The sequence below is a fragment of the Sphaerodactylus townsendi genome, linkage group LG04 (genome assembly GCF_021028975.2).
Source record: "Sphaerodactylus townsendi isolate TG3544 linkage group LG04, MPM_Stown_v2.3, whole genome shotgun sequence".
NCBI lineage: Eukaryota > Metazoa > Chordata > Lepidosauria > Squamata > Sphaerodactylidae > Sphaerodactylus > Sphaerodactylus townsendi.
In genome coordinates this window covers 95367454-95382779 of record NC_059428.1, presented here as the reverse complement: position 1 = coordinate 95382779, position 15326 = coordinate 95367454, and the positions used below count along the sequence as shown (strand labels likewise).

The following is a 15326-nucleotide window of genomic DNA, read 5'->3' as shown; positions in this document are numbered from 1 at the left end:
TGTCATTTAGAATACCTTCACTTCAGTTAAGTAATTTTCCTCAGAGATCTCAGAGCAGCAGTCCAAGGTAAACAGCAGAGAACTGTATGCCAATTTTCTCTCATCTCCACGGTGTTAGAATATTTCAATCAACAGAGTCCACGCTGCATGTGAACTTCAGTATCAGATTATTATTCTTCATCTGAATAAAGATGGAATCTGGCTGTGAAGATACAGCTCCTTCCTGCTATTTGGCCTGAGGCATAACCCAAGACACACAAAACCAGTGCAATTGATCCAAAAATAGAGATAAAAATAACTCCATGATTTTCATCCATTTTTTAAAGAGGTAATTTGGTAACATCCATAGAAAATACCATCAGAGGGTTTTTTAAAGATTTCAACATAAAATCATTGTTTTCCTACTCCTTACGCAGCGACTGAAAAATGATTGTTCCTTATAAGGCTGAAATGTGCATACTCTTGCTTAAGAAATGTAACCTATGCAGCCAAAAATATACTATTGAAATGAACTTGAGCATAAATCACAAAGGCACTATGGGCATTCTGCTAAAAATGCAGACGCAGATGTAGTGTGGGAAAGGGATATATTTAGAACTTTTATGTACCCTTCACATCTGCTTCGTAATTCATCGTCTCTGTACAGCTCTTGCACATTCTGTGCTTTAGACTACAATCACACGTCATTTAGCTTTCCAGACTTTGGGTTCCCAGATCAAACTTTTCCTCTGAGTCAGAATAGGTAGTGCACCCTTTACTTTTTCAAACCAGCAGAAATACCTTTGCTTCCTATCAGTCAAGTCAGTGTTCCTGTTGAAGCCTACTGTGCGAGCAAAATAAGTTAAAAAAAAAAAGTGGCCACAGCCTTGACTCTGGGATCCATGCTCATGATTAGCCAAGAAAGGTGCGGGGGAGGACATCTAACAGAGTGGAATTTTCAGGGCTAGAATGTCTAACTTTAAATGACCATGGCTAGATTGGAAAATATAAATAGACAAAAGAACTTTTAAAAACTTAATCAGGAAGGAAGGGGTGGGTATGGGGCCCTCTAGACTGTTGGTCTGGTCTATTTTAGCTTAGCTGGCTAATCAGCACTCTAAGGGAAAGGTCTGAGAGCATCTGGTTTATATTGCAATTCGTATATTCACAGCAAGCCCTGCCTTATTTCCCAACTACTGGCCCCGACTGCTCTGCAAAAGAGCCAGTTGGAGGAGGCACAATAAGGTGAGGATAACACAAGAAGTTGGCAATGGCAGTTTCTTTCAGTTCAGGGGTATGTGCACTCAAGTTGGATGCTGGAAGACTTGTTTTAAAAGGTTTGCTGATGTGCATTTCTGTTGATCTAGCGTTCTGTTAGAATTCTGAGCCGCGCCCTTTAGGAACTGCAGGCCCAGTATATTTTTATTCAGCATCAATTACAGAAAGAAGAGGAAATGCTGAGCAACTCTGTCAAACATCAGGACTGGTCAACTGGATTCAGGGGAAAACAGGGTGCAACTCAGACTTGTGCTCCCAATAGGGAGCATCCTGATCCACTGGCACTCTGTTTCCATAGCAAACCCAGCAGCTGAATCTCTGAAGGGACAGGATGGCATCCAGGCAACAGTACTCATTACAGTCACCTGATACCAAAAGGCAAATCCTGGCCCACCAGCCCCAACCTCAGAGCTTGATCATCTGTCTGAATAACTCACCTCTTGAGTGAGGCATTCCCTGGAAACCTCCTTTCTCTGATGCCTTGGAGGTTAACCCCTGGCTGGTTCTGCACCTGCTCTGCCTCCTCCTTGAACCCTGACTGCTACCCCAGAACTTGATTCCAGCTTGGTTTTGAGCGGGCATTAGCTTTTGACAAAGTTGTATTGGTTACCCAGATTTCCCCAGTCTCCCTCCTTTTCAGTATTAAAACCAGCCACCCAGAGTTTGATCCTTGATGCCAGCCTAACACATACTCAGTAATAACTTGGATAAGTTTTGCAATGGTTGAGGGAGGGAAAGAGGGAAATGGTCATAGCCACTTGGGACTTAGCCATTGTTCCATTTGCATCACATTGGCACGGAACAACTTTTTCAGTCCTGCTGCATGACAGGTGTAATTCACACTACTGAAGGCAATCAAACACAGACTGGGCATGCAGCCCATCTCCTGAGCTCCAAAGCATCTAACCTAGAGCTAAACAACAATGGTTCCAAAAATGTAAAGGGATTTTAGAAATGATGGGGAAAATGAAATTCTTCTGCCACATCAAAATATCGTGACATTGTGCATCATTTCTCTTGTCCGAACAACAGCCATACAATGCTGAGGGCCCAAATCTCTTATGTGAAACACCATCATCCACTTCAGTACACTTAATTTTTAAAAAATGGATTCTAAACTGTAGCCAAAAGTGAAAGAAATTTTGAGCAGTTTTTTTTTACACTCACCTGGATAAACACCTGCCATCTTAATCTGCAATACTTAGGCAGGTTCCGCATGGGCCAAAAACAGCAGTGTGAAAACAGTGTAAACCCTTTTACACTGTTTTAAACCATTTTACGAGGCTGTTTTTGGCCTATGCAGAATCTGTCTTCGAGTGGAATCCTATGAAGAGTTATACTACTCCAAACCTACTGGGTAGCTGCACGAAGTCATCTCATGGTGGAAAAAAAATCAGTGGTGTGATTCTATCTTATCACCATATATGCATTTCCTCCTAGAATTTTGCATTCCTTTTTTCTTTACCCACAACTTTGAGTCTTAGTTTATTTAAATAAAATAAAATAAAAGTGTATTTAAATAAAATAAAACAAGATATTTTTATTTAAATTAAAGTTTTTAAAAATAAAATAAAATGAGATTCTTAATTTTCCCAGAGGATGACTCAAAAACCTGTGGTAGGGAGGGGAGGAGTGTTCAAAGTTTTAGGCATTCCTAAACTTTTGACAGGCATTCCTAAGGACTTCTGACAGCCAGCAGAGAAGAGTTGCTATATGCTGCTCATTTGGTCTGGAGGGGAAAATCCTAGATTTCTCTTCCATACTTAAAAAAAACCCCAAGAAGATAACAAACAGGAGTCAAACTTAACATTAAGGAGCTGGCTGACTGCCACAGGCACAAACAAATCATTGGATGGATGCCTGAGCTCTGTGTATCATATGTACATCATAAATGTACCTATATACAATTGCCAGACTTAGAATACTATTTTTGTGTCCTATTATTAAACTTGTGTTCTTGGAGGGGAAGATTCAATTGTAATTGTGAATGCTTGAGGATGGGCTAAGTGGACTAAGAGCATGATCAAGATCTGGGAGGCAACCAGGGACAGTACCACCTTCAGAGGGCTTTCAGGTGGCTGGGGAGCCAGAAAAACAACCCCCCCCCAGCTGCCTGAAAGCCCTCCATAGGGGAAAACAAAGTTACGCCACCCAAAAGGGTTGTGTAAGTCCATTCTCCCCACCACTGGCATTCCTGGGACCAAAGCCCAGAGGGAGCCAACTGATGTCAACTCTGCCTCCAGGAACACCAGAGGGTGATCATGTCGGCACAAGTCCATGGTACCTCCTATGGCCATTCAGCACCCTTACCTGGATTGGGATATTAAGTATGGCTGTTCTAGCTATTTGTCTTCATCCTGACTTAGCCATCCAGTGATTCCACTGTAATGCAGTCTCAATTGGCCTTGAGTGCTCTTTAAAAACTAAGGATGTGGAAATGTTTTTCAGAAACAAGAATACTTAAAATTGCTGACTAGGACTTCCATATAAGCACACCTGAATTTCACCTTGGCATGGTTACAGCCAAAAAATTTCTTTCTTTGAACATAATAATAGATGACATTCTGTTTTCAATTCATTACAGTGCAAACCAATGCAGAGTTATGCCAGAAAACCTATTAAAATTAACTGTCTTAAACTGGAGTAATTCTGCATAGGATTATACCGCTAGTGTTGAAATTTTAGACGTTCCAAGTCACAAGATCTGAAAGAAAAGAAAAACACTTGATTGTGCTAAGATTTTTTCAACTCATAGGAAGAACCTGTCTCTGCCCTTCACAAAGTTATTTCATGTAACACATGAATTCTTAAGCAGCACGTAGGTTACTCTGGCACCCTCCAAAATCAAAGTGAACACTAGTTCCTGTACCACACCCAACTGCTGCCTGTTTGGTAGTTTTTGAAGAAACATTGCCTTTATTTCAAAAAAGGGAAAATGCTTTGTTCTCCAACCCAGGAGAGGTAGAAATTGGCATTCGCTGGACTAGAGAGGAGGGGGTAGAATAAGGAAAACAATAATGGCATTACTTGAAACAGTTCATATTTCAGCTCAGGTCAGATCAGTTCATATAATGTGGGAAAGAAGTGTATCATTGTTATTTTGACCCAAGTTAATTTCAAGAATCCAAAGCATTTAATAGGAAGATAGATGGGCCTTATTTCCAAGTAAATATCATTAGAATTGTAGCATTAATCCAATTATACCCTAAAGTTCCTTGAAATTAAACTGAAATTAACTTTGATCCATATGGGAACAATAAATAATGAAACAAAGTGGAACAACTCTGTTCATACAGTGTACAGCTTGTCATGCTTAGGTATCCGCTATCTTGCCTTCACCTCTCTGTCCCGTAATATACAACAGCACTAGCCCTAACTTCTTTTACATTATTTTAAAAAAATACAAATATGTTTCTTTTTTCCCTATCACTATCAGAGAGTAATATTTCACTTTATTTTTTAAGAATATAAGAATAACTAACAATAATGGCAATTATTTAAGTCACGATGATCAGGTAGATTCTGGTCAAAGGGATTTATTTCTCTTAGATTTTAAACACACGGGGTTGGATCCCATCTAAATTCCATGCACAGAAATGCAGCTTCCCCACATTCCCCTCTTGGAGCAATCCCAAATGTCCCCTGAAATGCTGCTCCTGGGAGACAGAATATGCCAAGAAGGAAGCCAAGGGGGATGTGAAGAGACACAAAGCTAATGTGATTGGTGGAGGGCATGATTTTGTTTGGAGTTTTTTGCTTTCATTTGCTCCAACCTATAGTCACACTTAGGCTTGCCAACAGGCCTGGAGAAACACAAGTTGCTTTAATGGAGGCTTAATATGTTGAAATAGGCACTTCCCATGGTATGGAGGTAAATAATGCCATTTAGTACCTAATAGCCCATGTGATGGACAGGAGGTCATCCTGTCCCTGAAAAGGAAATCAGCCACCTAGATGAGCCCATAGCAGTTCTGCTCCAGCATCCAGCAACCTTCAAGAAGAGAGATTAGATGTTGGAGAGAACACAGGAGAAGAGGGAATGGAGTTCTGCTTCAGGGAGAAAACAGAGACAGTTCAGGTCTGACTCAGCAAAAGAGCAGACAGAGTGAAGGGTAGCTCTGCTTGGTCATGTGGCACAGCAGTTTCATTATATGTTTGGGAAGAGGGTGCTCAATGGTTAGGACTGTCTCTGGCGATGACAAACCTTGTACAATTTAGTGTGATTCTGGCAAAAGGACAGGTTGGCGGAAGTAGAATTCTGTGTGTGAGAGAGGATCCATCTTTCAGGGTCTGTTTGTCCCTGAAAGCATTGTTAGAAAAAAACAACTACTCTCTGAAGTCATAACCAGTTTAAATTTCTGTGCCTCTGTCAGATTTCTTCCTTTTCCACCTGGAGATCTGTGCTGCTGGTTTGTTACTTTAAAACCAACCTCTAAATAAATAAATCTTCTTATTTATATATTAATCTAGCTTCAGTGATTTCAATTATCTCAAAACTTCCCTCATAACCCAAAACCTATATACTTGCTTCCTGCAGAACACCTGGAAACTGAAGGGAAAGTTTATACAAAATAAACCTAGATCCAAAAAATCTTAGGAGGTTGTATGGGTCCTCAGTAAAGGAAAAAGGCTTGTCACACCCATTAAACCTCTAATAAAAGGATAGGACACTTTCCCCCAGGCTCATTTATATCCCTAGCCACTATAAAAAAACAGATTCTTATGTATTTCTATAGTTCTACTTTTACTCTTCCAATATATAACTTAAGGTAAAGCACACTTTTTATTGGTAATTTGGGGTGGGAGTTTCTTAAGCATCAGGCATTGCTTCCAATGCAAAACTGTCATCAAATAGGAATAATGCTTTAGGCATCAAAACTCTATGGTTCCCACAGCATAGTCCTGACACAATGACATCACTTCTAATTTAACAGAAGTGACATCACACATCAGCATGACATGTGCGGAAATGTCCCTGCCTCTCAAATGCCTCAGCCCAGTTAACATCTATATCTGGAAACACCAGGCAGATCTTTTATTGTCTCTAGCCAGACAAGTTCTAACCTAAAGGACTAATCATAACCTTGACCAGTCAGAAATGAAACATTCTGAATCCTTCTGTTTCATTTAAATATGAGAGAAAAAAATCCACTCCACTGTTAACTGTAGCTAGGCAACTGGTAACTGTAGCTAGGCGACAACTCTACTATTTATCAGGTCCGCATACTTAGAAGTTTTACATCACCCACAAAAAGTAAAATTACTTCAGATTTACCTCATAATTATACAGCTGTTTAATGTTAACAATTAGTCCATGTTATGTCAACCTATTATGCACACCCTGTATATCAATATATTTGACAGTGTTCCTTGCAGAATTGTAGCTTTCCTTCACAGTGGTCTGTTTCACTTTCCTCAGTTGTGAGAACTAGCCATGGAACTCCTGAAATGTATAAGCAAAAGTAAAGTTGATGCTTTCCCCTTTCTTGTAACACTATATTATTTCCATGAAAAGATTGCTCATGGAATAATACCTGAAGAAGCTCGCAGGAAGCTATAACACAATCATTATGTTAGTCTTAACATGCTAAAAACAGCTCCAGGGTTAAAGCTCATGGTAAGAAGAAAAAAATTATTTAGGCAAAACTGCTGTTATGGCAAATATAAGGAAGGACTTTTATTGGAAGCTATAGTCTAACTAATTTACATAATGTTCCATGAATTTCTCCAATCTAACATTAACTGTAATTTGCTCCAAATGCATGATATGCCAATAAAGTCTGAATCTGTTTCTAATCAGATAAAGACCTGGAAGTGAAAGCTTATTAAAAGATAGAACCACTCCATATGACAAAAGCTACTGAGCCAATTGCTTGTATCAATATTAAAACAGAAAAGCTTTTAAAGAAACCATTTTCCATTGTGATGAAAGAGTTCGGTATTAACAGGAGGAAAGGAAGATAAGCAATTCAGTGTTAATTTACATTTAACCCATCAAGAGAGCAAGGTGCATGTAGAAATAATAAGGCCTAAATATGCTATTAAATAGCTTTGCGAGCCTCAAAGTGCTAATTTCCCTTTTGTAAACCAGCTGGCTTCAAACTGCTGTGAACATTACCATCCAAAAAACAAATCTGAGTCACTTTTTAGAATTTAAAAACCTTTCTAATAACTTTTGTGTGATACAATCTTGCAAAATGCCTGATGTATCAGTGTTTTTTTTCATTTTCACAAATGTTTTAATTTAAGAAACTAAAAAAAAAATGAAAGGCATAGCACCTGAAAAGATCCAGGAAGAAAAAGGAAGATTAAAATGCTGTATCTGAAAAGAACATTTCTCTCATTCAGAGCACTATTACCGTATTATTCTTGAATATTTTTAAAAATAAGAAATACTTCACATCTGCTCTCCAGCCTCAGTCAGCAAAACTATTTGAGGTTGAGAAAATATCACCTACTCAGTTATTAAGTCAATGTATACATTAGCAGCTGCATATGCTCTTAAAAACACTCTTTAGGAATTTCAAGTAACCAGAGGAATTGTATCTTTTAAAAATTATTCTTAGCGTCATCTGAGTGACTCTTCCTGATTTGGAGAACTCTGTGTACTTGGTGGAAATGTAGAAGAAGACTGGGAAATTAATATGACTCTACCTTTAAAAGGAGCATCAGTTACTGTCCACAATGGGCCAGTTCCAGCCCATATCATGTAATTTTACATTTGCCCATTCAGTAATCCTGCAGGCTTACCGAGGTAGCTGAAGAAGCAAGGTTTCTAACTGCCTGGAAAAAAAATGCCCTGTCCCTTTAACAAAGAGTTGCCAGGGTGTCATTTACCAGGTGATGTGATTATCTCCAAATACTTTTGCAGCACATTTCTACACATTAAACCTCATCCAAAGGGCACTTTCCCTGGCTTGTTGGCGACCCTGTGAAGCAGGTACTGAGACAGCATCTCTTGATATGGGGCAAGTTGTACCTCCTGGCTGATACTTCTGCCTTCTTGCAAAGATAGTACTGTAGGTGTGAGTAAAATGGCAATCACTATGCTTATGCCTGGACTTCTCTCCTCACAAGGTGGCAGATGCTGACCATTTTCCTGGTGAGGATAGTCATCTAGGCCTGAGTGCAGCGGTAGCTGCTTCCTCTTCACAAAGAGGAGCCCACCTTGTAAAGGGGAGCCTGAGTCACGTGCTGGACATCCCTATGGGGTATTTTCTAAGGGAATATCCCTACCAGAAATATTCCTGTCAACTAAAAGGCCCATCCATGCCCAAATAAATATTGTTGCAGCTGACACACTTAGTTCTAAATAACTATATTTAAGTCAGGCATCTTTTCAAAGTCGGTTAGATTTCACATGCATTGAGCAGAAAATGCAAACTAGCCTCAAATATATTGAACGGATATAACTATACCTTTAACGTCAGTACAGCATACTATTTAAGGGATATTTAGTGTCTCCATCTCATCTGCACCTCTTACCATTTAAAATACATTTTTATTAAATTTCAACAAATATAATCAAGATTGTAAAGTCACAAAATTCATAATTAATTCCATAAGAGGAAAAAAACCAAATACACAGTAAATCATTTTTTAAACTTGTTCATAATCATGAGATTTCCTTCCTCGTCGATTGTGAAGTCTTTCTACATCCCCTAAATTGAGGGGAAGTTTCCATATTCACTGTAATTAGCTAAACTTACTAAATTCACTCTAAACAAGAATTTCTTACAGTATGAAATAAAGATAGTATGTGCTATATGAGGCCACTGGGCTATTCACATCATATATATACCCACTGCATCCCTTTTTGGAGGCAGGTGTACTATACAGAAAAGCCACCCCAAGCTATGTGAAGTGATATATAGAGACTCAACATATTCTATATACAGTAGAAAGTCAATGCAAGACAGAGCCTTGGCCCTTTGCTTCTCTGCATGGAAAATCTACATACAAGGCTAGTGCATCAACCAGTTCTTTGTCACCCTGATCTATCACTAGTCTGGGAGTTACTAGAAATGTGGAGACCTTCTGCCATTCACTGCTTCTTCATTTATGCAGCTACTCCTGTATATTCTCATATCAGTTTTCTTCATTTATATGAGAGTCATCTATGGGCTCAGATCAGTGGATCTGCATGGAATTACAGGGCCAGACTTTTCAAAATGCAATGGCCTGTATGAATACAGCCTTGTACTGCTGGGCTTAGCAAAGTCAGTGTACTTCATCCCTATATCTTGCTAGATTGTCATAGACTCCCGGAAAAGTCACATCCCTTTGCACATCATCCCAGATGCACTATTGCTGTTTTTTCAGTTATCCGGCCTCCTCCTGAAAAGGAAATCTGAAAGATGCCTGGCAGACACCACCACCAAGTTATAATCAAGGAAATAGTTACAAGGAACCCTGACAACCTGCAAAACTCTCCTTTAAATGAGAGTGGGGTCTGATACCCTTGGCTGGAGATCCATAGCAGCACTTTGCTGTCTTTCATTGCTTCCTAGATTTTTTGAAGTGCAGAAGCTTATGATGAGTGAATTACCTATAGATTCCTCAGTAAGACAAAAATGTTTATGGATTTTTGAAATAAAGCCTTAAGTACTGATCAACTGTCTGCATTTGAAAAGGGCTAGAATCTTGATTTGGTGAAAACCTTCTACTGGCATCTGTATTCATAGTCATATTAGACTTGGTCATAAGTCCTGTAGACTTCTAAAAATGTTGATTATGTGTTTAAATAACTCTTTGCTGTTTGCAGAAGCCTCTGTTAGGTTAGCATAAAATGGGTGAAATGAAAGCAAATAGTCTTTAAAAAAACACGTTTAAAACTTAGTTGAAGGTGAAGTGTGAGAAACAAACTCCACTTTTATTCCTGACTGGTGAATGTGCAATATTTACTTCAAAACTTTCAATATGCAGTCATGGTGACTTATAACGGAGCATGTGTAATTTTTCTCCTCCGGATTTAACTGCTGTCATAAGGTTACGGTGTCATCCTTAACTTTATGGATCACGGCTTGTCACAATACCACAAGAATACTAATGTGATGAAAAGTAAATAGCCTCAAGCTATGCATTGAGCAGCTGAAAGTCTGAAGCTGTTTTGCACAATAACACATACAGGGGAAGGGGCAGGAAAGGCAAACCAGGTCACTGGGTTGACAATAGGACAGAACTATACACTGCCAGAGCAAATGTGTGCTCCCAAACTTGCTAAGGTAAAGTGAATATGGGGCGGGGGAGCTTCATACTACTGTCAATTCTTCCCCACAATAGGCTAATTTCTCAACTTGGAGACCGACTGAGGAGGGGAAAAAGCTTTACAATGGAAAGGGAGAGAGGGAAGAATTTGCAGGCAGGGGAAGGGTTTAGCTAGCCTCTCTAGCTGTCCAATTAATGCAAATTTAATCTAAAAGAAACGGTCAGGTAATTCTATTCACCTCGATGCCAAGAAAAGCTGCAGCTGCCTATTTCTACATACTAGGCCTCTATAATGAACAGGACATTTCTACTCTGGCCAGTTGGCAACCTTCATTAAAGTATTTCTCACCTATCCCTTCAAGGTTTAGAAAATCATTCTAGAACAGCTGTAAAAACTGGAAGAGAGAAATGCTAGTCAGGCAAACCAAAAGGGAAGGTTGCCTGTGCCTTTGGAAAGACTTTAATTTCCTGACTACTCAGTATTTAATCCTATACTGCTGACTTGTTTTTAATTATCATCAGAAATAATAGAAATGTGTTTCATCAAAATCTCTTCTCCTGACTTGTAAGAAAAGTGTTTTCAGGTGGTGACAGACTGTCAGGACCCACCATCCTTCAGGTGTCCCCTTTATAACAACCTTAATTATTCACAGGAGCTTTTGTATTAGTACAGCCCTTTAGCTCAAGGTGTCAATCTGGTTGACATACCGTTTGATCTATAGAATATTGTCAAAACCAACTACTATTCAGATGTTAAAAGACTTTGTTAGTAGCCTGAGAGCTGTTGAGAGTTGCAGAAGAGGAAGTGGGGGCATGGCCAGTTTTGACTGCAGCTCTTTGGTAAGCTACTAGAATTCAAATGGAAATTATGGAGACAAGACTTAACATGACAACTGTTATAACTAGCTCAGGACACTGGAGAGCAGTTTTATTAAGGCTTATAGATGCAGCCATAAACTGCCAGTGAAAAGGAAGTATCATCATGTGACTCCTTTTTTAGTCACACAATGGGCGATTTCGCACTTGAGAATTGACATAGGGTCGACTCATCAGGATGAAAGAGTCGACCTATGTCAGTCCCCTCGTAACTTCCCACAGCAGCCGAGGTTGTCCTGCCGGAGCCGAATTCAGAGGGCGGGATCACCTCAGTGCGTCATTCACTCGTCGTGCCTGATTGGCTGCTGTGTTCAGGTGGGAATGTGAACGTGTGTCCCTTTCCCCCCAAATTTTTTTTATGTTACAGCTACGTAGCAACGCACCTCTCAGCTGTCAGCAGTCAGATCAAAATGGCAACTTCCCCTCCAAAATGACAAACGTTTATAACACGCCACCCAGAAGGAGGGAGGGATGAGGTGCGACTGATTGGGCAAAACAGTGCTGTGAAGGAAAAATGTTGCCGGTGCGAGTCTTCTGTTCTGCGCACGCCCAAAACATTCATCTGTGATTGGCTGAATGGGCGACTTGACCAGACAAAGATTCCCCACTCCCATCAGCTTCACTTGAGTTCAACCTAGCTTCGCCGGTTTACCCCACCTCAGAGGTGGAGTCAAAAATTTAATGGTAGAACAGAGCAGAGAAGGACAAACCCACGTCTGATTCATCGGATGTGGGGAACACTTGGGTTGAACATAGGTCGAACTTGAGTTCACACAGTAAGTGCAAAATCGCCCAATCACTCTCAAGGCTGTCTGCTGAAGATTACACTAATCATGAAGAAAGGGGTAGCCACAGTAGAAGAGCTAGATTCAAGTCCAGTAACACTGTAAGAGACAGACAAGACTGTTGATACAAGCTTTTGACAGTCAACATTCCATTCATCAGATACAAGCAGAAGCAAAGATCCCTAGTCTGTAAAGCCCAGTCAGAAGATAGGAGGAATTTTGAAAAGAAAGTAATCAGCATGCAAAGGTTCACTAAAGAGTGTAATGAGCTTCCTCAGAGCAGGGGAGAAATGCTTAGGGGTTTTCCCCATGAGAGCATTAACCCTTTTTAGTCTGTACACTTCTTAGAAGATAGAAGTACATCAGCAGACTCAAGTGTTGACACTAAATTTCCCAAGAACTCTACTTTCCTGATTCAATTGCTTGCTGGCTTGCTATAAGGATAAAATGAGGGGAAGGGGCCATGTGCATCCTCCGCTCCTTGAAGGATAATGGGGAGAGAGGGAAGTGACTCTTGAAGAAACAGCAGGAAAATCAACAATAATTAGTGCAAGGTGCAGGAGAAAGTAGTAGGGAAAATATATATTTAATGTCACAATTCTCTTGCTGTTGATGTATATTTACAGCACTGTTCTTCACTGATTTAGGCCTAAATGCCATACAAGTGCCCATAATCTGATATTCCGTATCCTGTGATGATTTTAAAAATGAATGTGTCCTTTTGTGTTTATTAAAGCTGTCTAAACTAGCAGTCTAAACTAGCAGGCAGAAAGTTCCATAGGTTACTGATGAAATTAAACACTTGCTTCCCTCTGTCCTGAACTTAACTGAAAATAATTTCTTGGATGACCCTATGACATACTACCAGTTTAGGGAGATAAGACAGACAACACACACAATTCTCCCTCCAAGAGTCTTATTGTGACTCTTATTGTCACAGCTTCATGCACTCTATATCCAGGATATGCTTCCATGAGCTTTCCATGCCTTGGGGCAAACAGGGAGAAGAACTGTTTCTAGGAATCAGATGTAGACTGTAAACAGTAGTGGGCTCAGAACAGCTGTGCAGAAGAGTTCTCAGTCATCTCTTATACATTCTGTGACAGAGCATAGAGTTCAGTGTTCATATAATGACATTATAATCAGGAATTCATGGGGATAATTAAGCACATATGTTAAACATAAAGAAAATTCACTTTTGCCACTGTCCATTAAAATAAAGAAACTTGGTGCTTTGTGGTCAGATGTTGTATTTTGGGATGTTAATGATAGCAGCATTTGCCTCTGGTTTCAGTTTTTCCACTGTTCAGTTTCTTCCAACTTGTTTTAAAGGGGAAAATTGCTGTGGACAGAAAGTTCTCTACACTTTGGCTCAGTCTTAAAACAAAGCAAATAAACAGGACAAAAACAGATTTAAGGTACTTTGCTATACTTCTGTAAAACAAGAACTGCTTTAAAATGGCTAAAGGTTTGCAGCTCCAACTTTGAAATGTTGCACTCAGACCCATTTGTTTGTAAGATTAATGTTTTCAGGGTTTAGGAAAATATTCCAATATTTAGCTTAGTCATTGAGAATTTATGTGCATTCCTAACACACCAGCTTTGTGGTCTGAAGTGACAGCTGCTTTAACACAACAGACTGAAAACTAGTCACAACTTCTGCTGAGAAAACACTGGCCTGTTAAGCACATGTGGTCTGCCCTATGATGAGCATGTATTTCCTTTGGGGCTGATTTCCCATTACACACAGGTTTTAGCTACCTCTGCACCACACTCACGGTGCAGCAGATACCAAAACACCCACATTTCTGAAGAGAGGGAAAAGCTCAAATTTTCTCCCTTGCTCTGGAGGACAATTGGAGGAGATGGCGCTGCAATATACTCTCTTCAGCTTTTCTCTTTCCTCCCTGCCTTCCCCTGTCAGAGTTCTGTATGAAAGGGAATGAAGGGCTTTTTTTTTGTTTAAATGCCTGCATTCTTTCAATTTAACAATATATCTTGCAAAAGAAGCAACCCCCCCCCCCCACCACTCAGTCCCAGCTCCCTTGATTCTGATACCTGCCACCTTTGTGTGTGTGCACGTGCGCATGTATGTGTGTTTTGGTCAGTGTTGCTTTGGGATTTTTGCTCTTCTCCACCTTCTCCTTCCCACTCCAGGCAGGCATTTCCAGCTCACCCAGACAAGGACTATGCCGGCAGCCCTAGGAGACTGGAAGAGCCTGAGAGTACCAGAACTCTTCACAGGGAGGCCAGGTGGTTTGGAGGGGAGCAGCTCCACTGCTACTTACAGGTGCTTGGGCGAGGGAAGGTCACTCGAGTCACTGGTGCTCTACACTCATTTTGCACTAGTTGCCTTGACTGTAGAAGGGGAGGGGGGTTAGTCAGAGCAAGCCGAAGCTTTAGATTCTTTTAAAGGTGGAGTAAACATTAAAAATTGAAGAGGAAAAAAATGCCAGATAGAATCAGAGCAAACAGTGGGGTAATCTTGCATGTAAACAGAGAAATGCAGGGAGACTCCACTGTAGAGCAGATAGCCTCGAGGTAAGCATTGCATGCATAACAGGCCTCTGGCTGTTTTGCATTCTGGTAGTCTAGTAGTCTACCCCTCAATCTGTGCTAGCCTCCAGGACTACCTAGACCACTTCCTCTTTTCCAGTTAACAGGAAAAAGAACTTTTAACATCTGCTTTTGTGGTTAAATAATATTGTGGGGCCTCAAATATTATCAGAAAATGCATCTAGAATGGTGGTTGTGGCAAGCCGGGATAGGAAGGTAGTTCTGGGAAGGGACTAGGCTTTACCTAAACCCAAACTGGCTCATCTTATTACATTTGGGACAACAGAGCTTTTGAGGAACAGCAAGCAATATATGTGTGCATTGCAGCTTCCTATTTGTGCTATTGTGGCCTGGAATAATACCAAATGCATAAACCACTATGCAATTTTCCTTTCCCTCTTGAAGTAAATCTGTACTGATGAGTTAATATGCTGCCTGGAATCATGGGAACAACCCCAGGAAAAAAAAAGAATAATATGCTAAGTGCCAACTTCGTACAGACATCACAGCTCAGCTGCATTTTTTGGGGGGGGGGGGAACTGGCTCCTGGACCTATAACTGTATTCTGACACATAAACTGAAGTTTCGTGGAATAGAGATCAGTCATAGAAAAACCATTATGTGCTGAATACACAACTGAAATGT

General features: G+C 40.3%; 1 protein-coding gene across 5 annotated transcripts in view; it reads right to left on the bottom strand.

The window, feature by feature from the left end:
- The window catches only part of ATP10A (ATPase phospholipid transporting 10A (putative)), a 150715-nt gene that overhangs the window by 105616 nt on the left and 29773 nt on the right, over positions 1-15326 (bottom strand). The window lies entirely within an intron of this gene.